This window comes from Mus caroli, unplaced genomic scaffold, assembly GCF_978045245.1.
Source record: "Mus caroli unplaced genomic scaffold, Mus_caroli_1 scaffold_1, whole genome shotgun sequence".
In the NCBI taxonomy this organism is placed as follows: Eukaryota; Metazoa; Chordata; class Mammalia; order Rodentia; family Muridae; genus Mus; species Mus caroli.
In genome coordinates this window covers 162,045,404-162,071,517 of record NW_028227256.1, presented here as the reverse complement: position 1 = coordinate 162,071,517, position 26,114 = coordinate 162,045,404, and the positions used below count along the sequence as shown (strand labels likewise).

At 41.3% G+C, this 26,114-nt stretch overlaps 1 protein-coding gene across 6 annotated transcripts in view; it reads right to left on the bottom strand.

Annotated features, from left to right (window-relative positions):
* Nme7 (NME/NM23 family member 7) overlaps positions 1 to 26,114 on the bottom strand; it is a 134,414-nt gene that overhangs the window by 56,761 nt on the left and 51,539 nt on the right. The window lies entirely within an intron of this gene.

Sequence of the window (26,114 nt, the reverse complement as noted above, 5' to 3'; positions counted from 1 at the left end):
CACCTCTGCAGAAGAGAGCCAGTAAATCCCCGGACTGAGCACACCCTTAACCATCTGATTCCCCGGAGGCTTCAGGAACATCAGTGATGGTCCTGAGAACAATGTGGAAAGCATTTAAGGCAGTATTTGCCTTTACAGCCCCATGAATCTACTGAGGTAAATTACATGAAAATCAAATAACTTTAAAATAACATTACCAAATGAAGTAACAAGATGCTGGATTTCAGAGGAAAACATAAAATGATAGAAAAGGTAGGCAGAGACTTCAAGGGGGAATTAAAATATATATCATTCTTAAATCCTGAAGAAAAATGACAGGCTAACGAGAAAAGTATGAGCAATTCAGAAAAGAAGAAGAGCACCAAGAAAGAAGAGAGATTCCACCCCAGTTGAAGGTCTGTGGAGCTAGTCTGATTCTTTCCCCACTGTGATAGACACTGTGGTGGTTTGGATAAAAAATGGCCCTCAGAGGCAAGTAAATGTGAATGTTTGGTTCTCTGTCGGTGGACTATTTAGGAAGAATTAAGAGGTGTGTGGCCTTGTAGGAGGAGGTGTGTCATTTAGCACAGACTCTGAGGTTTCAAAAGCCCACACTAGGTCCAGTCTCTCTCTGCCCCTGGCGTGAGGATCAGAGGTAAGCTTTCAGCTACTACTCACTACAGTGCCATGTCTGCCTGTCTGTCACCACCTTTCCTCAATAATGGAAAAGGACTAACCCTTTGAAACTGTCATCAACTCCCTAACTAAATGCTTTCTTTCTTAAGTTGCTTTAGTCATGGTGTCTCTTCACAGCAATTTATCTATAACTAAGACATACACCACAACCAAAAGAAGCTTGGGGCAAAAAGGCTTTACCTCAGCTTACAACCTCCATCATGAAGGGAAGTCAAGGTACAAAACTCAAGGCAGGGGCCTGAAGCAGGAAGTAAAACAGACCATGGAGGAAGCCTGATCATTGGCTTGCTTTACATGGCTTGTTTAGCTTCCTTCCTTCCTACAGTCCTACCTTCCTTCCTCTCTTCATCCCTCCCTCCCTCCCTTCCCCTCATACTTTCTTTCCTTCCTTCCTTCCTTCCTTCCTTCCTTCCTTCCTTCCTTCCTTCCTTCCTTCCTTCCTTCTCCTCTTCTTCTTCTCTTGGATTTTTGAGACAGGCTATGTAGCTTTTGTTGGCTTAGAACTTGCTATGTAGACCAGATTGGCCTCAGCTCATCTGCCTGCCTCTGCTTCCCTTCCTCAGTGCTGAGATTAAATAAAGGCCCCTGCCACTATTCCCTGGGTCACCTGCTTTCTAACACAACCCAGGATCACCTGCCCACAGTGAGCTGGGCCCTCTTACATCAACCAACAATCAAGGACGTGCCACACAGACTTGTCTATAGGCTGAGAGTATGGAGGCAGGTCCTCAACTTCGAGTCCCTCTTCATTTGCATCAAGTTGACAAAAACTAACCAGCATAGTCCCAGATATCAATATGAGGAATTCGGGAACAAATTCCTTCACAAATGGGTGGTTTTTTAAAAGGGGGGGGGCGCGTTCTAGTGACTCTTAAGAGTACGGCAATAATTTTGAGATAGTTTTGCTTCATATAAAAATTTTATAATATCAACATTTCTTATTAACTTTGTTACTTGACAATTTATGCCTTATATGATGTGTTCTGGTTACTCTCTCCTGCCTACCCTCTCCTTTCTCCCTCCCATCCCTATCACCACTGCCACTCCCACCAGTCCCTTGCCCAGAATCACAACTTTGGTTTTGAGTTGTAGCCCCATTCAACCAGGGCCATCTGTGTGACCTTTAGATTAGAACAGACTCTCTGAGCCTGGGAGGGTGGAGACACAACTGAAAGCAATGATTACCTACCCACCTGACACTCTGACTCTACCTGCTGAGGAGCCCATTCTTATGCAGACTCAGAAGAGACATCCTTAGCTGCTCTGTGTTGTGGCTGCAATCACTGTAAGTTACCTAGAAGATACTTTGGATTTTTCATGTAAACTACAACCCTATCTCCCTCTTTCTGTCTCTTACATGTTGTGGATAGCCATGGGGCTAATTATATTTGATGTTAAATCCATTCTCCTGTGAGTGGCTGTGAACAAGGAATGAGTCAGCACTCAGGTGATTTCCTGTAAACCTGCTTCCCACCTTAATTTGTAAAATAAAGTAGAGCTCATGATTGGGCAGATAAGAGGGAAGGTGGAACCGAAGGTGAGGAGAGAAGGAGAAAATGGAAGAGGGAGGGAAGAGAGAGAGGATACAGAGGAGGAAGAAGAAAAGCAGAGCAGAAGCACATGGCCTGGAGAAACAGCAAGTTCTCAGGGGTCTCATAAGCTGTGGAAGATGGTAGAGTAGTGGTAGATCTGCCCAATGTAGGCGCACAGCATGTATTCATATGAATTGAGTCATGTTTTCATTGCCGGGGCTTATTTGGGGATGGAGATTTACCACAACACTTACACACACTTGCGCACACACACACACACACACACACACACACACACTGTATTCTAAACCGTCAGGATAAGTACTTAGAAAGTCCAGTTACTGAAAGAAAATAAAACTTGAGACCTGTGATTCATGTAATTTATGTCAAATAGCCCAAAGAGTTTGTGAGCTTTGAAACTTGGGGCTGAGAACATAGCAGAACAGGCCAGGACACGCCCGGGCAGGCCCTTCCTTAACACATTCCTGAGGCTGCTTGGCCATAAAGATAAAGAGAGATAAAAATGCTGCCCAGTGCCTTCCTATCTCCCGCCCTTCTGACCTAAGTTAAATGTTATCTGCATATACAGTCTGCTGATGTTTAAATGGACCAATCATGTGAAACCGCGCCAATTCCTCCCCCAGCCCCAGCCCCAGCCCCTTTTCTTAAAAAACCCCTAGCTTCCAAGCCTCGTGGTTGAATCCACTGTCTCCTGCGTGAGGTACATTTCGACCCGGAGCTCCGCCATTAAACTACCTTGTGTTTTTACATCAAGGCGGTCTGTTCTGTTCGTGATTCTTGGGTGCACGTGGAATCAGGAGTTGAGTGGGGGTTTCCTCACTAGGTTCTTTCATTACTTACCAAGCAAGAATGATGCCTGAATGTGCATTTTTACTTACTAACGGAATTACAATCCAATAGTGCTATTTTAATTGGAATGGGATGGAGGTTGAAAGTAAGCCAGAGGTGAACTTATTTCTCAAAGTGTACATAAGTAAAGGCCTGGTGATGTCAACCACAGAGTGAGAATGCGAGTTTCTCTGAAGTTTGCAGATTTAAAGAAAAAAAGGCAGTGCTCACTGCAGTTTTCAAACTGTTTGCCATTATGGACCCTTTAATTCTTAGAAAATTTTAAGATTCTAAAGAACTGTTATTTACATAGATTCTATCTAACAGAATTTATTATAAATTAAAACATAAATTTAAAAACAGTTATTAATTTAAATATAACAAATGCTTTGTCTGTTAACAGAAAGTAATATTTTTGAGGAAAAGTGAGTATTTACTAGTGATAAGAGAGACACTGCTTTATATATTTTTAAAGTCTCTTGAACGTCAAAGTTAACGGAGGGCAGCTTATATACACTTTAGCTTTCAATCTATGATGTTTTGGCTAAGCACATTTAGTTGGACAAAGGTGGCGTACTTTAATAGCAATGCAAGAGGAAGGTCCATATCCTTTAAACGACAAGCGGGGATTTTTTAAAAGGTCACTGCAGAGTATAATGTGGCAAGTCTTTGGTTTCTGCCACAATATTAAACACACTGGTCTACCATACACTTTGTCCATGCACGGTTTGTACCACACAGTGATCATCTGGGAGGCACCGGTTTGCTACCTCATGGAGGTCTTTCAAATGCTGACACATTATCTTCTGCCGCAGCTCACAAACTGAGGACACTCCCAGCATCAGCACATTGTATGTTTGGGAAGCTAAACAGCTCAAGGAGGTGGAGGCTGTTCTCTCAGATTTCCGTTTTCGTTTACAGTCTTCACCTGGGTTTTACCTGTAGCAATAGCTATTGCTAGCTGTTCTCTGTAAAAGCATTTCCATACTTAACCTTGGGGTCTGGAGAGGTGGCTCTGTGGCTAAGAGCACTGCTGGTCTTCCTGAGGACCCAGGTTCAGTTCCTAGCACCTCCATGGCGGTTCACACCCATCTGTACCACCAGTTCCAGGGGATCCAAAGCCCAATTCTGGCCTCTGAGAGCAGCAGGCACACATATGGTGTACAGACATACATACAGGTAAAACATGCATACACATGATAGTTTAACAAATAAACATAACATGCTTACTTAATTGTAAAGAAAATTCTTTTCAAAATTAGGTATAAAAGCAACAATTTGTCAAGTAAAAATGGAAACATTAGCCTTTTCTTTGTCCACCTCAGTTCCCTACATGGGGGCTTATTTATTTATGAATTAATGCCTAGACCTTAAGCCAGCTTGTTCCCAACCAGCTTATCTCGATTATGCTAATCGAGGTTCTGCCATTGGCTGATTATCTCTACTCAGACATCTGACTTCCGTATCTCAGCAGCGAATCCTCCACACCTCACTCCTTCCCAGAGTTCCTCTCTCTGCCTGGAAGTCCTGACTTCCTACTCTCCTTAGCCAAAGGCCATAGGCTTTTTATTTTAAACAATTCAGAAGATGCCTTAGGCAAGCAAGGAAGGACAGAGATACATCTACAGTGTGCAAAAACACCACTCCAACATAAAAGTGTTATATAATGACAAAAAAATGCATGTAGTTGACATCAGCAGAGCTCTAAGTTTGAATAGCTGTATAGGTGTGAGTTTTCCTAGACACTTCTGGAACAAAAGTTGCTCCTGTGTCCTTCCCATTTCTTCTCATAGAGTGTTCAGATGACACACAGTACTCCATTCTATCCCTTTTCTCCACACAAGAGCATGACATTTTAAAGTACAATACACACTAGTATGACTTGGCATTTCACTTGATCTGTTCCAAAGCACTACAATATTCACCATGATCCTGCCTTGTGTAAATGTCAACACACTTAAAGGCACAAGTAAACCTAACAAAGGAATGTCACACGAATTTTACACATTGTAACATTGTATTTTGATGGAAGTGTGAGGCAGTATTGTACTAGCCAATATAAGGATAAATCTAAAGTCTGTATCTATTATAAATCTGTATTATCGATCTAGAATCCTATTAAGCTATGTTTCCATGTGGGACGGATCATTTGAACCACAAGTCTACTTACAGATAAGCAAGTAGGGTGCTATGGTCCCAGTTACAGTAATCACTGCTGTCAAGGACAGTCACACTCGGGTCTGATTCCTATCTGAAAATTCCTAACTAGTTTAGGTCATACGGAGTTACTGCTCACATGTCTGCTATCCAGTCTGCTCAAGATCCATGGACACCGCCTTTTTATGAGCACTTGCTTATGTGTGGTGATAGGTCACAGAAGCGTTTGAGAAGGCAGTTTTGTGTTTAACAGCTTAGAACACAAAGAGTCAGTAACCATGTGTCCTCTCCTTCATCCTCGATAGAAAATGTGCAGATGACTGAACAAATGGCAGTAACTATGTAAATGAAGTACATGCATGCAGCAATAAAATCAAACAAAATGGGGTCCCAGGAAGCAAAGGACAAACGGGTCAAACAAAGCTGAGTGTCTTAACTGGCTAGTGCTTGTACAGCGGCTGCATTTTAAAATAGCTTGCTTACAGCTCCATGAATGTCACCTCTTAAATGTCTGACTGTCATCTCCACGCATCGCATTTCTCACCTGTTTGTTTAAAAGCTTCTTTTCAGATGTCTTTCTCACGACTCATACAATAGCAGATATTTTTTATTTAACCTTGCTCTTTCTTGTGACTATACCCACTCTCCTTTTAAAGGGATTTCCTAGCCATTTGACTAGCAAGAAAACGGTCAAGTTCCTATAGAATCCAATAAAGCTCAGATCTTAGCAAAACCAGCCACAGCTTTTTGATTCCCAAGCCACAGTAATTTAGTTAGGAACCATAATTAGCTTAAGCTACAGAGTCCTTCCCTGGGATTTTTTTGGGTTAGAACTGGTGAAAACACCCTTCTGCTAGTGAACCACCTACAGTTGGCAGCTCTCCTTTCTCCAAAGTACTGGAAAATGTATCTAGAAGGATGAAGTTGAGAGTCAAGAGAAGCAAAGACCAAGCAGAGGTAACATAGTTACTAAGTCACTAATTAGAGCCTTCTCTAAACTCAGCACAGCCCCTTTTCTTGTAGTCTTATAAAACTGAGACAGGGAATCCAAGTTGGGTTTCTTGCCTTGCATGGGGGGGGGGGGGGCTCCTCATGCTACGTGCTTACATAGGAAGGAAAGGTGCTGAATCCTGAGCTGGACGTGCTGAAGCCTGAAGCCAAGAATAAACCTGTGCCATTCTGATGCTGGCTGAGTACGGAGGGCAGAGGATGCCCCACCCCCAAACGCATGTGCAGCCAAGTGAGGGGAAGAGCAGTTAGAAGAGAGCATCTCTCCGAATAAAGTAGTGAAATGATAACAAGGGGAGGCCATAAAACGAGAACAAAATCCTCCCATACCTTCAAGGTCAAATACTTTCAGAAGTAATAGATTGAATCATTTAAATACAAATGGGCTTGCTTCAAATAAAGGAAATAAGATCACATGGTAAAAATGGGCAAGTTAAAACCAACTGGAATCAACATAAAAGGAACAGTAAACATTTTGGCAGGAATTAAATTGGAAGGTGAAAAACTTACATTGGGTTACTCGGTCTAAGGTAGTTAAAGGGTTGTAAGGTAAGGCAACCCAGCTCCTTACAGTAGTACAATTCAGGTATGGTGGGGTTCCGACAGAGTGTTTAAGGTTCATTAAGTGGGAACTCCAGGGGAATTGCAGGAATTCAACCATGAGCTGTTCCTAGAAGCCACAGTTTTTATTAAACAAAAATCTCAGTGCCAGGTATGTCCTTATGGATTGCTGACTAGGGAAGTCCCAGAGGCCCCCCAAAATGATATAAATACTTGCCATTCCTCTTTGATACCCACCAGAACTAGAAGATAAGACCCTTTTGCTGAAGAGAGCACATATATTGGTTGTAAGATACAAAGAAATAAAGCTGGAACTGAGCTGGGAACTTCTGCTGGCTAGCTTTCAAAATGGCGGATGTTATGAAGCCTGTGAGAGAAAAGGCATCAGTAGTCTTACCAAGATGAGAGCTAAAATCCCAACCTAGCAGACCACAAGTACACACTAATGCAATATGGCAAAACTGGGGAGGGTGGTAACACACTTTCTTGGCTGGTTCTTGTCTGTAAACCCAGTCCAAAAAAAAAAAAAAAATCTATGGCTGAAGAGGTGATAGGGACATAGTGGGGGGATTTACCAACATGGTATCAAACTGCCATTAAAACATCCATGAATATTTTTTAAAAAATTTTATTGAAAATATTTTCTCATACACTATATTGACCATAGTTTTCCCTCCCTTTACTCCTCCCAGTCCCTCCCACCTCCTCTCTGCCCCAGACCCACTCCTTTTCTGTCTCTCATTAGACAAGGCCAGGCTACTAGTAGACAACCAAACATGATAAAATACAAGACAAACACCATCACATCAAGGCTGGACAAGGCAATGCCACAGGAGGAAAAGAGTCCCAAGAGCAGGCGCAGAGATCAGAGACCCACTCGTCCCCACACTCAGGGGTCCCATGAAAATGCTACAATGAAAGCTATGATAGGTGTGTGCAGAAGATCTGTGCAGGCCCTTATAGACTCACTCCTTGCTGTTTCAGTCTCTGTGAGTTCATATGCACCTTGTGTAGTTGATTCAGAGGGTTGTGTTCTCATGGTCTCCTCCCTCTCTGGCTCTTATAGTCTTTTTGCTTTCTCTTCCCCAAGGATCCTTGAGCTATGAGGGGAGGAATTTGATGGAAGAGTCCCATTTAGAGTTGAGCCCTGCAAGGTCTGCCTCTCTCTCTCTCTCTCTCTCTCTCTCTCTCTGTGTGTGTGTGTGTGTGTGTGTGTGTGTGTATCTCTGAATTTGTTCCCATCTGTGCCAGGTATCTGTTACACAAAGAAACCCCATCTGGGGGAAGAAAGGCTAAAAAATTCATCAACATATGAGAATAATTACATAACAAGTAGGAACTATTTCAGGGACACAAGCCTTATTCACTATTTAAAAGTCAATTAATGTTGTAATGCTAATAAGCTATGAAAAAGAACACATGGTCATATCAATGATGCAGAAAAGAATTTTTTAAAAAAATGTGCAATACCCTTAAGAATATAAATTCAGAAAAAGAAGAAGGGTAGAAAACTCCTTCATCTTGATGTGTTGTCAGAGGTTAAGACAATGTACTGAAGCAAGAAAAAAGTGAGAGGCATTTGGATCAGAAAGGAAAAAAAAAATCGAACCAAGATTTCTATATTAGAAATGTTAATCTACAACTAAGTCACAGAAGTAATAACTGGTTTCAACAAAGTGGTAGGATTTGAGATGTACATTAACAAGTTATAATTATCTTTAAGTTGGCACAATCTCTACCAAATTCTTAGTAGAATTTTATACAAATAAAGATACAACCATTCTAGAACTACATGGAAATACAACAAAAATGAGAACAGCTAAAACAGCTTCAGGAAGGAATGAAGTGGAGCCAGGCATGGTGGCGCACACCTAAATCCCAGCATCTGTGAGACCGAAGTGTGAGAAGAGGAACTGCAAGGCCAAGGCCAGCCTGGGATTCAGGAGAAGTTCAAGGCCAATCTGGGACATAGAATGACATTGTGTCAAGTGGGAAGACTCATTCTACTCAAAACTGTCATCAAGATGGTGAGTGTGGGCAGAGCAGCTGCATTCATGCACGTCAGTGGAACAATAAAAGCACTGGACACACAGCCCCACACCTTAGGCAAAAGCAATCCAACAGAGGGGAGCTGACTTCAGCCAGCTCAGCAGCAGCCACGCAGGGACATGAGGGAAAATGGCCTTTGTAGCCACTTCTCACAACACGTGTACACTGAGACCTCTACATGGACCCGGCGGTTCTCCTCTCACACGTGTTGTATGTACTAGTCACATACCCCTTCAGACAATACTCATAGTAGTCCCATGGACTGAATGTTCTATGTTGAGACCTAAGCTAATGGGATGTATTAGCAAATGGAGGCGCATACATTGTTAATTTTTGGCTATAATCAAGTAGAGGATTAGAAGAGATATCCTGTGAGAGTGATTAGGTCATCAAGACAAAGATACACATAGAATCTTTATAAAAGAAACTATAAGAGATAGGAAAATAGTGAAAAATCTCTACAAAAATATTTATATTATATTCATTTAGGATTTGTTAAGGAACATTTAATCTTGATACAGCCAAGAGTATTTAAACTAACAAAATGGATATGTAGATAATATGCTAAATACTAATATTAATCTAAACCACATTAGAGACATTTTATTGCCTTTAAAATTTATATCTAGTAAAATAAAAGACATGATAACTAAAAAAATAATAGTGTGTTTTTAAAAACACATAAATCAAAGGTGAAGATTATGAGCACTTAAGATTTACTTGCAATAAAGCACAAAAGAAATCACAAGAATTGCTATATTCAACAGAAGAAATGTAATGCTAATCCAAGCAAACATACATAACAAATAACCCTGCGTATAAAACTATGTGGAAATATTTGTCTTCTCTATAGAGTAATTATGAAGCAATTCTACATCAGTGGGAACTCTCACGGGGAAATGTTTCGGAAGACCACAGACTGGTCTGCTTGTGTCTCGGCCAGCTGCCCTTACCACTCAACAGATAGCTGAAAACTCAACTGACAAAAAAATTGTTTTGGCTCTCAGTTTGGCACGTTTCATTCCATGATATGTTGCTTTTAGGTCTGCGATTAGACTACCTAGCACAGCAGACATGCCTAACAGAGCAAAGCATTCACCACATGGCTAGGAAGCAAGAGAAAAGAAGGGCTCTGTCCCCTTGTCCACCTCAGGGACACACCCTTGATGATCTCAAACCCCTCACCAGGTCTCACCTTCCAAGGTGACCATGAAGTATGTCATTAACATATGAGTATTGAGAGAACACTTAGGATCTAAAATACAGCTGACTTGTTCTGGTGTATGCTACTATTCCAAAAATAAGCAATAAATTTAGTATAATTGCATTAATTTAGTAACATACAATAGTTTAGATTCAGTTTAACTATTAAATTAAGAACTAAGAAAGGCACTTAGGGCCTCATATTGATCCATTACCCGACCATAAAATTCAACTTAGTTGTTAAGCAAGTAGGCTTACAAAACAGACCTGACTTAACCACTATTATTAGTGACCCTCTACTTACAGCACATATCTAGATCTAAAATGTGCATTTCCCTTACCAACTGTCTAATAAGGATTACTCAGAACTCACTGCAAGACAATGGAAGGAGGAACCAATAAGAGCTTTACAGATCTACCCAGAATGTAGTGACCACTCATTAAAACCGATCCAACTGTAACTGCGGGCATAGAAAACAGTAAGGGCAGACTCCATACCAACAAAGCGTGGACAGAACAGGTGGACAGCAGCTAGGACTCCCAGGGAAGAGCAATCAAATACCAATCCTTACCGTGAAGACAGAATAGGTTTAACATAGCAAAGGACATAAGGAACAGCTAGCCTAGCCTGGTTGCAATAAGATAACAGGCTTAAGACTGAAAAGATTAAGAATAGAAAACAATGTAAGAGACCAGGAAAAGCCAGAAACCTACAAAGCAGGCTCTGCACCACAGGGACCTCCAGCTCCCTGCAGGGGAGGTTCCTCCTCATTTGAGAGGTGAACTCCTTTGGGACTAGAAGAGCAACTCCCACTTAAAGATGGCGCCCAATCACAAGGATGCTATATATGTGAAAATACACTGGTAGAAATTTGTTTCTTTTAGAGCCAAACACCACAAAAAGGCTGAAAAGCTAACTCTAAGCCATGTAAACATTTCTCCATATATGGACAAAATAAATATTTTCCCTGATCTAAAATTAGTTCTGTTGTTTGTCACCTTTTCAAGAAACACATTTTAGAAGCTTCTCAAGGCTATCTGGCTTTGCTTATACTTTTTAAAGGACTACACAGTTTTGTCTATTTTAGCTATCCAAAGTCACAGCTAAGGAGACCTGCAAATCTAGATACCATATTTCAAGAACATTGCTTCTTCTGCTGGTTCAAATTGCTCTGGCATAGCTTCAGGAAGACACATTGCCACTTATACAACAGGCTTCAAAATAGACATATCCTTGGCTATAAATCAAATAAACAATTCTTGCCTTCGCCTGTGCAGTGTGTTCTAAATCAAATTCTTGCCCTCGCCTGTGCAGTGTGTATTATGTTCACTGGTACAGACCACTTTCCCGCTAGTCCCCAGCATGCTGATAATGAGATAGCTTTGATGCTGAGGCTCCTCAAAGTATGGTGCCAGCATTCAGTAGTGTGAGCATGACCTGGAAACTTAATAGAAAAGCAAGGTCTTATGGGACAGATTGGTGCAGGCCTGTGGTCTCAGATTCTTGAGAGTCTGAGGTAGGAGAACCACGAAAAAGTCACAGCCTTCCTATGTCCACAACTCAACCTACCCAACCAAGGGAAACCATAAATGTGCAATTAGTTTTGTCTTAATTTCTCCTACTCTTTATTCTTCACTTTGGAAATGATGAAACACATAAAATGAAAATAAAGTTGGATATCATAAAAGTAAAATTTCCCCTACTTTAGAATTTCAGTTCTTAATAAAGGCATTCATTGCTGTGTTCATTTCTCCCATGTTCTTCTAAAATGTTCAACCCATACACAAGCATACTCGTGTGTGTGTGTGTGTGTGTAACATACATTTTATGCTTTACTTAATTTCCATATATGAGTTGTAAATAAAAATAAACCTATGGTACAGGGTATGGCATCCATGTGAAGTTTAATAAATAGTTTTGGAGCTAACCACCAGCGACATCCCAAGCGGGAGCTCTTGTTCCAGGTCTCTTCAACAGTTAGCATTCCCCCTTCGGAGGTGACTGCTTGGCTTTGGAAGGCTCAATCCTGTATGCTTTACCACCTATTCATTGTTATTTTTTATTGATAGTTAAGGTAAATGAAGGGGCAAGGAGATGGGAAAGAACAATAAGAAAAGACAAGCTAAAGAAAAGGAATGGAGAAGAATGTAAAGAAGGCAAGAGCAAAGAGCAAGAAGACTGGAGCAGAGAAAAACAAAAAGATTTCATGAGAAAATGCATAACTAACAGATAAGTATAAGAAGGAAATAAACCAAAAACATATACAAGCTTTTTTAAAAATCAGAATGAGCCGGGCGTGGTGGTGCACACCTTTAATCCCAGCACTCGGGAGGCAGAGGCAGGCGGATTTCTGAGTTCGAGGCCAGCCTGGTCTACAGACTGAGTTCCAGGACAGCCAGGGCTACACAGAGAAACCCTGTCTCGAAAAACAAAAACAAAAACAAAAAAAAAAAAAAATCTGAAAGATACAGTCAAAATACTACTAAAGGTAGATAAGGAGACAAAAAAAAAGTTGATAGAGATTGCTCAATAAAGAAAAAACAAAATTAGACAAGGGCATGGAGATTATGGAGATGACTAAAAAAGATGGATAGAAGACAGTATAAAATATAGTAAATAGTAAAATAGTAAAATGTTCCTAAAAGTACAACAAAAAGACCAGAAAGGAGTGCACACTATCTTCCTGTGCTTTCTGCTGCTCTGTGCTGAACTGTACTGGTGACTGACATCCCCAAAGGCCTTCACTTTGCTAGTTGCTTAGCAGCGGCCTCTGCTGGTCACAGTTAGCTTTTCAGTCCCTGTGCTGGACTGACTGCCCCAGCCTTCTGAGTCAACCAATTTGTAGCCCCTGAGGTGACTGTGAGGCAGGGGGTTGCTCCCAAGTGTCCTAATGTGAGGAATGCAACCACAGGACTGAGGGCTGCACAAACTCCTGGGCATTAATCATCGTGGAGGGCTGTGATACAGATGACAAGCACCCTCCACCCCCGGAGGTTCCCCGAGTTCTTCACCTCTCCATCAGTGAAGCCTACAATAGGCACTTGGCTCCAGAGACCTCAGGCTCAGAGTCATTCTCAGTGAACGAAGTCAGCTCCCGGCGCTGGAGGCAAGACTTTCGTTATACATGGCACTGTCTGGGATGAGCAGCTTGGGATCTGCATTTCTGGGGCTTGTCAGCAAATCGTAGAATTAGACTGACGCTTCTGAAAGCTATAGCTTGTCTTGAAGGCAAGATTCCAGATAGTGTTCATCAGAGCTTCTTAGTCACGCCACTGGTTTCTAACTGGAGCACTCCAAGACAAAGTCCAATGCTCAGCAAGCCTGTGACTGCAGCGTGCCTTAGGAAGGTAAGTGCTAAAGAAAGTCACAGTCAAGTCCAAAAGTCAATATGGGAGGAACCACACAAACTTCTGAATATCAGTGTGGTAGTCTCAAGGAAAATGGCCCCCACAGACTCATAGGGAGGGGCATTATTGGAGGTGTGGCCTTGTTGGAGGAAGTATGTCTCTGCAGGGGTGAGCTTTGAGGTTTCAAAAGCTGAAGCCAGGCCTAGTGGCTCACTGTCTCTTCCTGCTGCTCTGTGGATCTAGATGTAGAACTCTTGACTACCTCTCTGTCACCCTGTCTATATCCGTGCCACCATGTTTCCCTGCCATGATGATAATAGACTAAACCTCTGAACTGTAAGCCAGCTCCAATTAAATGTTTTCATTTTTAAGAGTTGTCATGGTCATGGTGTCTCTTCACAGCAATAAAACCCTAAGACAATCAAGAATCAGGATTCACTAGGGGCCACAAGTGCATCAACTGGGAGAGTGGTTCTGGTACCTCGACTGGGCAGAGTAAAACTTTTATCCTGCTCTCCTGCTCTTTTGTGGTCCCTCACAAAGAGCAGGAGAGCAGGAGAGCTGACCTTGCCCCTGCTGGTGGCAACATTGGGTGGGCTAGCTGGGGCAGTGCTGGAGAGCTTGATCAGCTCTCTAACATACTTCTAGGCCCAGATCCAGGGATCTGAGTTGGCCCACCCCAAATTCTACACCATCTGTGAACTGTTGGAGAGCATGAGAGGACCAGTCATGCAATTCCAAAGCAGAAGATTTGCCATGACACATGAGGAAAACAACAGGATAACTGGGAGGAGTCCCAGATCCAGCACCAATGGTGTGGCAGAAGCCAGAGGCCTCAGACCATACCAATGACTCATTGCAGTGAACATTTCCAAGTGAAGATATGTGGACAGAGGGAAATACTATGGGACATGCTACAGCTTTGATGATGAGATGTTTTCTACACTTTTATTTTGTCGCCATTGTTGTTTTGTTTCTATTATTTTTAGGGGTGGGGCTTGCAAGGGTGAAGAGTGAATAAGAAGGGCAGAGAGATAAGAAGTGACATTCACACACACACACACACACACACACACACACACACAAAATCAATTAAAACAAACAAACCAAGCAAACATAGAAGAATCCTGGAGCTGGGGGTGGAATGATGATGCCACTACTGATAGACAGTGCTCTTCCAACTTTGCTGAACCCTACAAGCACTTGAGCCTGTGGACCATGCCTGTTCACAGGCCTTAACCTTGGACTTCTCAGCCGGGTTAGCACCTTCTGAGCTTGTTCAGTAGCTCTAGAGTAGGGCTGAGACATGCATTGGAGGTGTCTGAGCTGTCTCTGTGAACACTCAGTTTGAGAACAACTAAACTGAAAACTTCACAGTGGGCAATATCGCCATTTCCCCTGGGAATTTGTCCTACTCAGTATTTTGATTGCAAGTGCATACATCTGTGTAACACATACATGCCTGGTGCCTGTGAAGGGCAGAAGAGGTCACTGGATCCCTTAGAACTAGAGTTGCAGACAGTTGTGAGCCACCATGCGGATGCTGGGAATCAAACCCAGGGCCTTTGTAAAGACAAGTGCCCCTAACCACTAAGCCATCTCCTTAGCCCTCTCATCTTATTTTTTGAGACAGGGTCTCTTACTGAATCTGGAAACTCAAATTGGCTAAGGCTAGCCAGCAAACTTGGGGAATTCCTGTCTTTGTCCCTCACCCCAACACTGGGGTTAGAGATGAGTGCTCTGCCATTGTGAATTTTGGTTGTTGTTTTGTATTTTAATGTGGGTGCTGGGGGTCCCGGCTCAGGCCCTCAGTAACACAAAGACCTTGCTGACTGAGCTGGATCCCCAGGACACTCAAGTATTTTTGGTCTGGTAAACGTTTGTAAAAGAAACTCCAGTAAGTCCCTTCTCTCACACTTTACTGTGTTTTAAGATTCAAGGGTCACCACTCAGACACTGAGAAGCCATCTGACATATGTGCTTGACTAGTCAGTTGTTCAGCAGTTCAGTTCTAGGTATATGAAGAACCTTCTAGAAGAGAATTAATGCCAATGGTTACATAGGTCTCCAACGAAAGAGGGCCATCTCCCACGCTGGTTTCCCAGGCTAGTCTGTTAGTGGGCTGATCATCTAGTAGACGGAATATCTTCAACCATTTTAGAGCTGATGACACCTAAGGTGCCCCTGACATAAGACTGAAGGAAAATCGACCTCAAAGACCTTGCAGCAGACATGTTTATCTGGGCACTGCCTGGTTCCCGATCTTCTCCTAGCCCTGAGCACCAGTGCCTGTGTAACCACACAGTGAGGAACACAGACCTCCCTCCCTCCCAACAGTGCTCTGTTCTGCAGCCTACTTCCTCCCTACCTCTCCCATCAAGGAGCTGGGGCAGGCCCTAGGGAGGTGGGATCCGGGGACCTGCCGCATATGACATTTTATTATTTAGTTTATTAAGAAATGATTGTAAAATGGGAAAATAAGAAAGCACCGTCTGCTATCAGAAGACGAAGGAATGGTGCATGCCCTGTGGAAGATGAAAGTGTGCAAATTCTGATGTGTAGTTACAACAGGTTCTTATGAGGAAGGAGCAGAACATGTAAAGAACAGGCTTACTGACTGACAAGCCTCCGGAAAGCCCGGGCTCCCAGAAGACATGGGAAACGATGGGAGGACTTAATGTTTATAGAAAATGCTAAAGGAGTGTAGTCACCGGAAGTAACTCTGTGTGAGCCGAGAGCCAGCTCTGCATCCCGCACGCCTGCACATCTTTTTCATACTCCAAAAAACAAAAAACAAAACCCATGGATCAAAGCCCTTGATGCCTCTTATGAATTCTTCATTTCTAAGCCACTGCCAAGTCTACATCTCTGTCCTGACACTTAGCACACATAGGTGGCCTCTGTGTGAGAATAGGGAGCGAGCTTTTCACTCCAGTTACTTCACCAGAGCTGTCTCTATGGTCCTTGTGGCAGCATGGCTGGTTGGTGGCAAGGAAGGCTGGCAACAACCTGAGCAAACTGGGACGAAGTGGGTCAGATGACTCTGGTAGACCTGAAATCAGTCCTGGAGGTTTTGGTATAGACGGATGCCATCCCTTCACTACCTTAGAGTTCTTTAGAGTGCTCTGAACTAGATGAATTCTAAGTGGAATCTTATTTAAGCATTAGACTCAGTCAGAAAATTTACATTTTAGATCAAATAAAACTATTAAGCAAGATGGTGGACTAAATGCTGACCCACTGAAGAAGTGCCACATACCTAAAAGGGAGAAAGAACCCAAGAAATCCACAAAAGGGTGACAGGACAGCTCAGAGACACAGAAAAACTGAACAGTGAAACATCATGATGAATGAAGCCACACCAGCTGCACAGTGCACCCCAACCCCGTGTGGGGGTCGAGAGCGGAAGCCTCATCCTGAGCTTCAGTCAGGGAGGGGCCGTGTGGAGAGCCTGGAGGGTGACAGACAGCTGTACATGGCCAGCTCTGCATCGCTCCCAGAGGACTGAATGGAGCTTAAGGCCTTCAGGTACACTGCGGAGGGATTCTCAACTGGCACTTGTACAATAACTAACACTTGTACACACACTTGTGAGCATCAACTAATCATATTTAAAACACTAAGTCGGAGGGTGGTTTGTTGTAGAGAAATCCACAGTTAAAATACTACCAATGTGGGTTTCAAAATATATTTGGGTTTCTAAATATATGGGATGGCCTCTATAATTACTATTAGTAGCTAACATTTTACTACAGTTACAAACAGTACTAAGGATGTCACTTATTTTAAAATAGGCAGGAAGTAGATTCTATCGCCTCTACTAAAGAGATGGGAAAAGTTGGGATTTAAGGAGGTCAGGGACTATTTCCAAGATCACGCAGTTCACGGCCAAGCCTCTGAGAGGTAACAGTGACTCAAAGTAGTAGACACTACAAACCAAGGCAAGATGCCACAAACGCTCTTCCCTGCTGCTTTCTAGACTCCTAGTTTCTTCTCATTCAGATGAGAACAGATCTGTGTGCAATATGCATCACAGGCTCTGAAGGGACCCTAAGGTTCCTCAGGTCTAAGCCATTGCAGTTGCTAGGTGCTTTGACTGCTGCCTAGCAACAGATTTCACTTTCCTCTCTAGTCAGGTGTTAGAGTACCTCTGACTTCAAACGATAGCAGACACCGTGACTTTCCATTTCTTTGTCTTTAATAGGAAGGATGATTGTGAAGGCAGATAATTGAGCACAGAATGAATCTGCTCAGTCCTTCAGCTGTGGGCAGTTCCAATCAACTGAGCAACTGAATAATGGGCTAAAACCACGCACACATCCTCTGAAAGTCTCCAGAAGGGACGCACTGAGCAAAACCAAGTTCATAAGCTAAGAACTTCTTGATTTGGGGGAGTTCAAGACAACAAATATATTACCAGAACTTTAAACTTAGAATGTATGCATTTTGTGTTATGTAAGTTAAATCAATAAAGTTGATTTAAAAATAAAAATTAAAAATACACAAGTTAACATTCTCACAACAATGGGAGATTTCAGCAGCTGTTTAAAGTATCCTAATTTCTATTTCAGTCAAAGTCTGGAGTGAATAAGTTTAAGTTCATAAATAAAACTTAGAGTTAAGTATACATGCTAAAATTTGGTATAACAGATTAAAGTACATAACTTCTGGGAAAGGAAGGTTCTATGGAAGACAGATAGTAATTAATATTTATAACTCCTTCCATCACATGGTGTATGTTACAGTTTCTTCTGCTGTATAACCTAACAACAGCCATGGACAAAGCAGAACTGAATAGCTATGGCTGACCTCCTACAAAACAGTGCATTCACAAAACCAGGCAGGCAGCCCAATATGGACAAAGTGCTGTTTATTGCTTTCCCCTAAAAAATTATGTGTATTTGTGTGTATCTTTGGGTACGGAGTGCATGTGAGTGCAAGGCCTTGCAGAAGCCAGAGATGTGAGATCCCTCTGGGTGGAGCTGCAGGCAGGTGTGAACCACCCAACATGCATGCTGGACTCTGGAAACGCAGTACAGGCTCTTTCTGCTGGACCGTCTCTTCAGGCCCCATGTATTGTTTTTAAATTCCTGATCTATGACTCTAGAACCAATCAAAGACTGTCTATGTATGTGGTAGAGAGCAAGACTTTCAGAAAGCCAAGAAGAATAAGTGGAAAAATAAACTTTGAGGAAATGAATTCAAATAGATCATTAATTGGAATAAATATTAATAAATTAAATTCAAATACTGTAAGACTACTAGATCTAGCTAATTTAATTTAAAAACACCAAAGTCATTTATATTGAATACATATGAAAAAAGATATGAACACCCATAAGTTCAAAAACAAAGAACATGAGAATAAAGTGAGATGCTATATAACTAGCAATTAATAATTATATAATTAATAATTAACAATAGTCATACATAATGATGACTCAAGTACACAAAAAAAAAAGCAGTTAAAAGAAAAGAAATCACACAGAACAATAATAAGTATTCTGGGCAAACATTTGCCCAGAAACAATTTCCAGGAAGGATTCATTTGGGGTCTTAGTTTCATGGGGAGCGAGTGTGGAACATGACAGATGATATTCCAGTATTGGTGTGGGAGCTTGTAGCTTTCCTCATCTCAGGGGCAGACAGAAACTCTGGCCAGAATCAGAGGTTAGAGACTCACCCCTGTAACCTTCTTCTGCCTGTCACATCTCACCTCCCACAGCCTCCCAAAACAAGAGGCTGGATACCAAGTGTGTAAACTACCGTAGGCACGTTTTGTTCTTTCCTCAAACATACAATCAGTAGAAACATTTCTTAACTCCACAATAAATTAACAAAAGATATTAATAATTTTAAAGCCCAGTTATTCTAGAAGCCATATATTCTCTAATGATATTTGCATACTAAAAGAAATTCCTAAATAGCATACAGTCTTCAATTATAATAACAAATATAAAACTGTCCCCATAATAAAAGTTCTATTTTGTGGGAGAGACGTAGAATGATCATTGGCCAACAACCATCATGCAGTACATACAATGAGTGACATTTACATACATACATGCTATAGAGTAGCAAACTGTGCTGAGAGCTATGAAAATGAGCACGGAGTACAAGAGGGAATGCCAGCTGGGACCACACTCTGAGGAAATTACATGTTAAGGTTGGGGAGAAAGAGAAGAAAATGCACAGGGTGTGCTGGAAGAGGGTGGAGAGGCAGGATGAAGGAAGAAGAGCAGGTGTGTGGGATGCCTAAAGGTAGACCAGAAGACTAACCTACAGAAAGGGCAAGGAGAATAACAGAAACAGTCTAAGTAAGGACACAGCTGCTCCTCAGTGGCCCAAGAGAACTGACTGTGGGGTACCTTGTGAATGCCAGAATCTGCAGATGCTCAGACCCCTGATATAAAACGGCATGGTATTCACAGATAACTTACACTCATCTTTCGGAATGCTTAGCCTTCTCCACATTATTTATGACACATCATCAGTGGGAATGCTACCTATGTAATTGTTATACTGCAACGGGTAAAGAATGGCAAAACAGTCACCACGTGCTCAGTACAGATGCAGTTTTGTGTATGTAAATAATTTTTCAGGTACAGCTGATGTAATGCATAGATGCAGAACCTACAGATATAGAGGAGTCACTGAAAACATGAAGATAATTTCTTGAAATAGGAAATTCTTGAAATAGGAAAAAATCTCTATTTTTGTGACATTAATATATCCCAGTGTTTGTTTGTTTGTTGTTGTGATATATGCCACAACCAAAAGCATCTTGAGGAGGAAAAAGCATTATTTTGGCTTACAGGACACACACCATCATCCAGGGAAGCTGGGGCAAGAGCAAAGCAGAGACCACGGAGGAAGGATGCTTACTGCCTTGCTCCCTGGCTTGCTCAGCTCCCTTCCTTACACAGCCCAGGGCCAACCGCCTAGGGATGGCACTGCCCACAGTGGGCTGGGCACTCATACAACACGCAGCAATTAAGAATCTGTCCCACAGACATGAGCACTGAGCGGGCCTCAGAGACAGTTCTTCCGTTGGGATCCTTTCTTCCTATTTATGTCTAGGTTTATATCCGGTTGACAACTGAGGCTAGACTACGATAATACATTTTAAATGTAAATATTATTATTCTAATTTAACTAGAAAATTTTAGTAAGGTGGCCTAGTTTATAATTTCCATGAACGAGCTCATCATTTATCTTTATATTAGACATACCAGTATCAATTTTTCCAAAATTTGTCATAAACTGTGAATATTTTTCACCAAGTTAAGATATCACTTTTAAGATCATCATTCGTATGAATTATTACACAATTATTATTTATCTATTTATAGTTTTGATCCCTTGGTTTGAATATTCATGGTACAAATAATCTGTGCTGTGGCACGATATGGGTCTACTTTTGGGATGTACCAATCATTTCTGATTCTCAGATTCCATACCTGATAGTATGGTCACAATCCAAGTAGGATTTAGAAGATCAGAATATGCAAGCATGCTCTCATCTGAGGACTGAATCTGGGGCTTTGTGCACACAGGCAAGCTACTCCATCCTGAGCTTCATCCATGCTCCTAATGTTCACTATTCCTAAAGGACTCTGTAGTGTAACGTACAACAATCTCCCGGAGCCATTAAGTCTTATCCTTTCTCAAAGTTATAATTCACTGGCATGAGAGGAGGTGAAGAGTTCCTGCGATGCTTCCTAATTAAGGAATCACTAAGTGCATTGAAAGTTGCTAGGAGACCCAGGTGGCCATGAGTTAGAGGACGGAAAGCATACCCACACACATCACCCTGCACGGAAACCACCTCCAAGTGGATCAAAGACCTCAGTGTGAAACTTACAACTTTCAAAGTGCCAGAGGATGCAGGCAGTGCCTACGTGAATGGTGTGGGGAAGGGAAGGACTTCCTGAAAAGCATTCCATTTGCTTAGGAGTTAAGGCCAACAACTCATACATGGAACCTGATGAAACAGACAAAAGACAAAAATACACAACCCCAAATCCTTCTGTATAGCTAAGAAAATAATCAACCAAGCGGAGAGGAAACCCAGATTGGGAGAGAACTCTGCCAGCTACACATCTAACAGAATAATATCCAGAATGCACAGGGACTAAAAGATAGTAAAGAAAACAAATGACCCAATTAAAAAAAAGAAGAAGAAAAGAAAAGCTCAGAGATCTGAACAGAGATCTTTCAAAAAGAAAAAACAAAAATAGCCAAGAAACATCTTTAAAAGTGTTCAATATTCTCATTAATTGGAGAAATGCAAACTAAAACCGTTTTGAGATTTTTATCTTTTCCCAGACAGAATGGCTAAGATCAGGAAAACAACTGACAACAAGTGTTGGCAAGGATGTCAGGGCTTGCAAAACAGGCACTGCCATGATGAAAATCCGTGTGGAGAATTCCCAAAAAGCTAAACCGTAAATCTACCACATGTCCCAACGGAATCACTTGCGGGCCTGTGCCCATGGACTCGGTATCTTACCCCACAGAGACTTGCTCATCCGTGCTCATCATCATTATAGAGAATAACAGCTAGGAAATGTAAACAACATAAATACTTTCAAGGGATGAATGATTAATGAAAATGTGGTGTATAAACACTATGGAATACTATTTGATTATAATGAAAAATAAAATCATGAAATTTGCAGGTAAAACATGAAACTGAAAGAAATATGGAGCTGGAAACTATTTTACCGAGTTGTGATCCAGGCTTAGAAAGACAAACACTGCACATTCCTCTCATCTGTGAATCCTAGCTCTGAATCTTTAGATGTGACTATACAACCTGGAGTAATGGCAGAAACCAGGAAAGTAAAAAAGACCAGAGGGGCAGACGGGGAGAGAAAGTTCTAGAGAGGAAGACAGATGGGCATAGGTACTTTGCACATGCATGTGCACACGTGTGCTCGCACACACACACACACACACACACACACTGAGAGAGAGAGAGAGTGAGAGAGTGAGAGAGAGAGAGAGAGAGAGAGAGAGAGTTTAAATGGGATGATGATCCTCCCCTAAAGAGCCATAGACTCTCTAACAAAACCTATTAAGTTTAAACCTATTAAAAATATTAAGTATTTGGAAACCTCCCTTCAAATTATTGATCACAATCCAAGAAACTCCAAAACAATATAAGCTATTACCGTTTACCATGGCTGCCTCCCAGAACTTGAAGGTAAGACCCTAGTGTTGAAGATACCACATACTTCAGACAGCACTTGGAGGAATAGAACTAGAACTGACCTGGAAGCCTCCTTCTTGAGGACTGGTTCTCAAAGTATCCAAAGGTGCTACTTAAGCTACCAAGGGAGAAAGCAACTAACAGACAGCTCTACACAGCTCTAAAGCCTACAAACCACCATGGCCAATAAGCTAATCTAAAGGCTGTAAATATGGTAGGTGCATATGAAATATTTTAAAATCAAATTTAAAAAGTTCCAAAACTTTAAAATTCAGAGAATATTAAAAGTATAGCATTGTGTTGCATGTAGCTTAATGTACTTGTGGGTACATTTGATAGAAACGCCATCTGTTTAACTCACACAGAGCACAGAACTGCAAATCTGACCTAAGTCAGCCTGGCCCAAATCTTTTTGTCATTGTTTCAACAAAGTTAAGAATGCTTCAACTAAATCTTTCTACACAAATAATGTTCACACCTCCTCTACAGCTTCCCAGAAGTTGAATGCCAGGAAGGAAATTTAATTTAAAAGGCTGGGAGCCTAACTAATAATGCAATCAGCCCCAAATTAGGAGGCTGACTAGACAAAATGTGTCTTGCAGGGCTCTTGGTCTACAAGGCATCAAAATTAGTCTCCATGTTAATACTAAAACACTAAAAGAAGCTCTTAAGAAAACCCAGATTTAGATTTAGACGTGATAAGATGTTCCTGCTACCAGACCTGTGTCAGTCAGGCACCGTCAGAGCCAATTCTAGCACCCAAGTTAAAACTGTCAATGTCCTAATAAATGCTCTACAGTTGGTTAAACAAAGAAAACTCAACCGTGTTTACTTACATTTATGTCAAAACTACTAAGATTGCTTTGAAATATTCTCAACCCAAACAACATAAAATACAGACTATAGGGTTTTTTGGGTTTGGTTTTTTGTTTGTTTGTTTGTTTGTTTTGAGACAGGGTTTCTCTGTGTAGCCCTGGCTATCCTGGAACTCACTCTGTAGACCAGGCTGGTCTCGAACTCAGGTGCCTCTGCCTCCCAAGTGCTGGGATTAAAGGTGTGCCTCACCACCGCGCCCAGCTACACTATAGGGTTTTTTATTAGGAATTCTGATACAACTCCAAATAATCATAGAATACATAAACATCAAGGTTGAGACAAAGCTTAAAACACCCTGATTTGACTAAAGAAGCAATATTCAAAGTGAACTATATTATGATCTATGTAATAAAACAGGTCTCATGCATGAATCTGTTATAAGATTGGAAATGTTCTAAGAAATCTTTAGTCTTTTTTTTTTAAGATTTATTTATTTATTATATGTAAGTACACTCTACCTGTCTTCAGATACTCCAGAAGAGGGAGTCAGCTCTCGTTACGGATGGTTGTGAACCACCATGTGGTTGCTGGGATTTGAACTCAGGATCTTCAGAAGAGCAGTTGGTGCTCTTAACCACTGAGCAATCTCACCAGCCGCAGAAATCTTTAGTCTTAATTAAGAAGTCTTAATATTTTAAAAAGTGAAATTGTTTGGTCATTCCATGTGCAAAATCGGTATTTCCAGCCCAGTTACCTCCTTCTGCCTAGCACCATAACAGGCAACCAGAAAGCAGAAAGCCACGGCTAGTTGGTCATGGGCCCTAAAGGGGAACCAATACTGTTGTTCTGCTATTGGACACGGTGCCAATCTGCCTTCTAAGTTCATGTTTATACCCATAGGTTTGTGCTGCTCTCCACCTTGGCCAGAGAAGCATCCTCAGTGGGCAGCAGTGTATGCAAACTCAAAACTGGTCAAAGCAGTGAGAATCAGTGACTTGTGAGTTTCTAACCTTAATTGGGACATCTGTATCAACCTTCCCATTCACACTCAAGGGACCTCAAAAAGAAAGGGTGGAAAGAATGTATGCAATGAAAGATGGGGAGAATTGTGAAAAGCTGTCATCTGGACCCAACACGGCTGTGACAGGGCTGTGACTCGAATGAACTCATTGTAGTTGTGGTCATCCACACAAGGACAGTCAATATTCCGGTAGGCATCACTAACTGGATTCAGTGGATGGGGGAGGGGGAGAAAGAGAGAGAGGGAGAGAAAGAGGGAAAGAGGGCAGAAGGAGAATCGGAAAGGAAGGAAGGAAGGAAGGAAGGAAGGAAGGAAGGAAGGAAGGAAGGAAGGAAGGAAGGAGAGGGCATGGGAGTGGGAAAGGGGTAGGTTGGGAGATATCTAGGGGCAGTGGAAGTGGGGAGTTAAGGGTAAACATGGTACCCTCAGGCTACATGGTATGAATGATACAAACTGTTAAAGAATAAATAAAAGAAAGTAGCTGCTAAATTAGTTCCTTTAAAGAAACAATCCCACTTTATGAATTTAATTTAGACACAGATTTTAAGAAAAAAAAATTAAAGTCCCCTTTTTCCTTAAACAATGATAGGAATCTTACTTTTGTTCCCCTGTGGATGGAGGGTTTTGCTAGCACTTTAAACTACTCTTTCACTAGGGAAAAGTTCAACTGTGGTGGGAAATTAGGCTCATGCATGGTATTAGCCGTGGTGTTGGTGGTAAAACAATACTCACCACAATAGTGACAATGTCTGAAACACACAGCACTTATCAAGTGTTAGGCGTGGTCGTAAGCACCTCTCATAACATCCAGAGTTTAATCCCTGGCCACCCAAAAGGTATAGCATGATTATCATTTTATAAATACGTAAACAGGATACAAAAAGGCGAAATAATTGACCCAATATATATGGATAGTAATCAACAGAACAGTATTCAAGGAACATAATCAGATTTCAGAATAAAATTATCTACCTATATCTCTATTTACAGTTAACCTTTAGAGAACTGACTGAAATGATTTAAGCCTATATAAACATAAAAATTATATCTGAAACATAAATTTCATTTTGATGCCTTTCAATTATGTATACTATGAAATTATATATGATTTGTAGGTTATATTCATCTGTGTAATTATGTTATACAGTTATGACTTTTTTCTAACATCCCTGTATTTTATGACTATTCATTTTATTGACAGAATTAAATTAACTACATATAAATAATACTGAGAAAATATAAACATGATTTTGAAATTAAAAATAAAAAATCTAAAACCAAACATTCACCTGGTTTTTACTTTCTTTTCAGTTCTGAGCTCTGAGATGAAAACGTATTTCAATCTAGATAAAAAAAAAAAACACATAAAACCTCAAACACACTTTTCTCCTCACAATGTAAAAAACAAAACAAAACAAAAACAAAAAATAAAAAAACCCAACAGAAGTTTCTCCTTTCCCTAGCCCTCTCAGAAGAGGAGAAATTACTGTAACCTCATAGATTAAATGTAGGACTAAGAATTAACACTGCCTACATACACATGACTACTATTTATGCCCAGAAATTCTTACCATGAAAGATAAGGATGCAAGTCAGTAAATGGCTTCATTGTTGCACACCAGGAACTGCCCCAGTCATTTATCCCAACAATACACCACTCAAACAGGCACTGTTTCTTTCA